Below are 3,105 nucleotides of genomic sequence, written 5' to 3'. Positions count from 1 at the left end.
GCAGAAAAAAAATGTCATTGTGTCTACTGTTTATTTTAGTTGTTAGCGCCCAAGAATGTAAATAATTACCAGATGTGTGCGCCCCCGGCGCACGCACGGGCGACTTGCGAAGCGCTTAACTAGAAACACGGAGAGGGGAGCATAACCGAAACCACATGCGGCGAAATGAACGCGCGCAAGAAAAGCTCGGTGCGCTTGAAGGTAGCCGCATGAGAGAATCAACTTGCAAAACAAAACAAAACAAAACAAAAAAAGAACGGAAGCAAAAATATAACGTAACCCGCCGCAAAAACAAGTACATTATGCGAGGAATGCAATGCGTCTGCTACCGCGGAACGAGTTTTCTACCCACGGCAAGATGGCGGCCGTCGGCGTCAGTTTTCGAGCCCCATCTCCACTCCAGAAGTTCTATTCAACCTCCTGAAGCCGCCAAAGCGCTGAGGGTGATGGGCCCGGCTAGGACCGGAACCGACCACCAGACTGACTGAGCAAATAGAACTCTCGGTACATTCGCCGACCTCATGGAAGTGAGAAAACGGCGGTCGCTCAGGCCGAAGCGAGCGAGCAGCGTGCGAGCACGAAGTACTTGTCGGACAGGGCTGCCAACCTGCGAAGCCACTTTTGCCCTAGCTCAGATAAAAAATTCCCTAGATTTCCCTAGATTTTTGCTGAATGCGGTTATCACATGTTTTCCCACGGATATTGGGTTCTAGTATGCGATATGACTGCCGAATTTACTTGTAAGGCCTAATTATGACTTCAACCGTTTTTGAAGTAACAGAGAGAAGGTGAAAAAATGTTAGAGACCAATGTATATTGCATTTAAATATTTTATTTCATCAAACCACAAAAGCAATAGAGGGTCATTACGGGGGGGACAGGTATTACTGAATAACACCTAAAAAATTACCTAGAAAATAAAAGCAATCGCTCGGTGCACACACAACGATACGGCATTCCATGAAGCACTACGTGTTACAGCGCCTTGTATATAAGCCGAAGACGTGTTAAAATATAAAAATAACATATTCAAGAACACCGCAATTCAATGCAAAACACAATAATCTTGTACTACGACACAGAGCACTTGTAATAGCAGCAGGTATATATGAAAGAAGGATAATAGGAACGAGCACAGACGATGCGCAGTGCACGAGATATTCGAGCGAGCAAGTTTATGAACTTCATCAATCATGTTCTTTTGCTATTTAAACCAGCAGTGTCAAACGTAGGAGTGATAGCTTTACTCGATGCACATTAATGGGAAATATGTATCTGCGCTTCATCGGGAAACTGAAAGGCATAGGTACATAAAAAATAATAAATGTTAAACTTAACAAAGGGCACTATTACACGACTGAAGGCATAAGTCCATGTGGACGCAAACATTTCCCTAGATTTTGACAAATTTCCCTTTTTCCCTAGAGACAACTAAAATTCCCTCGATCTAGGGAAATTTCCCTAGAGTTGGCAGCCCTGCTGTCGGAGTCGGCACCCAGCCAGTCTCTCCTGGGTCCGACCGAAGCGCGTGCCCGCCGCCGCGAGCCCTTGGGCGCCGGGCCACTACGTCACGCCCAACGTGGCCCACGGACCGGCGCGCATTGGTCAACCCGTGCCCCTTACAGGGAGAGGGTGTGAGGAGCTAACCTCGCCCCTCGGGGAGAGGGGATCGTGGGCTACGTGCCCGCGTAATTGGGACTAGTCTCGATTAAGATCCCCACAGCTTTCAGTGCTTTGGGCAACTCTGGTAGCCTCTTTAACAAGTTGAACGAGATTAAAGTTCAGCATCAATTCAAGCAACAAGTTACAGTTCGCTACGTCTGTTGAACCTGGGTGAAGAGTGTGCCAATCAATCGATGGTAGGTTGAAGTCCCCCGGCTAATATGATTTTGTGATTACGTTTGTACTTCTGGTGCATGTAAGACTGAATAATTTCCAAAAACGAGTAAGGCGAAGAAGGGGCCCGGTAGACTACAGCTACAAGAGCCGAGAGCCCACGAAAATCAATTTGACACCATACACTTTTATTGTCGATTATTTCGTTCATAGTTACGCAAGTGATTTCCTGTTTGACTACCAAAGCAATGCCTCCTCCTTGGCAGCCTCGATGACGTCTAACCATTTTATGAGTTCGGGGAACTATTTCAGAATCTAAAATGTCCGCAGTAAGCCAGGTCTCTGTAATTGCTATGATTTGGGGATCATAGGTCAATATGATTTCTTCAAGCTCGTGAACTTTATTGACAATGCTCCAAGAATTAAGGGGAACAACTGGCAATTGTTTGTGATTGAGCCATTCATCGCGGTTACATTGCGGGCGGATACATTTCAGACAACCCTTCTGCTCATCATCTTCGTATATATCGTCGTTCACTCTAAGCTTATCGTAATCAAGCCATACTTTGCGACCTTGCGCATTAAAATCACTGCAATGAGATCAGAGTTTGCTGCGCTTTAATAGAGTGGCCTTGCAGAAGTCATGGTTTACCGAGATTGTTGTTCCTTTTAGTTTGTGGCAGTTCTTTAAAACTTCAAGCTTGTCGTTGCAGTCTAAAAAATTCATTATTACCGGTCGTACTTTATCGAGGATTTTTTTCCAAACCCTATGTACTCTTTCCACAGAGTTAACAACCACTCCGAATTTATGCCCTATCCATTCCTTGATCATGTTTTCTTAGTTCTGCAGCATGTTCATGATCCGGTTCGGGAAAAACAAAAATAAAGGGATTGCGGCGTCTACTTCGATAATCTAAATCGTCCAGACGGCTTTGATGTAGTTGAAGATTACCTTTCAACGCTGTAACTTTGGCCGGCAGTGCCTTGATCTCTACTTTCTGTTCTGTTATCGCTGCCATAACATCGACCATTCGAGCGTTAACCGTAGATTCAAGCTTATCGTGAGCAGTAGCTAAATTTTCGATTTTTGTTTTCAATACTTGCTGGAAAGCAAGTATAGTGTTCATCATTTTTATGAGATCGTCTATATCAGGCACTGGATTCTGCTCAACATCCACCGCAAGAAGAATCAAAATGACCGTCCAAGCGTCCAGAAGAAGTCATGCACAAGTCTCCGGGCATGGCAGAACCACAAAGGTGCAAATCTGG

At 45.1% G+C, this 3,105-nt stretch overlaps 1 pseudogene; it reads right to left on the bottom strand.

Annotated features, from left to right (window-relative positions):
• Positions 1-546: 546 nt before the first annotated feature.
• LOC144148265 (uncharacterized) lies at positions 547-2,867 on the bottom strand (annotated as a pseudogene).
• Between the last annotated feature and the right edge of the window lie 238 nt (positions 2,868-3,105).

This window comes from Haemaphysalis longicornis, unplaced genomic scaffold (assembly GCF_048455015.1).
Source record: "Haemaphysalis longicornis isolate Haplotype H1 unplaced genomic scaffold, Haemaphysalis longicornis Haplotype H1 scaffold_8, whole genome shotgun sequence".
In the NCBI taxonomy this organism is placed as follows: Eukaryota; Metazoa; Arthropoda; class Arachnida; order Ixodida; family Ixodidae; genus Haemaphysalis; species Haemaphysalis longicornis.
Note: the sequence above shows the minus strand (reverse complement) of the source record. Positions and strands in the feature narration are given on the sequence as shown.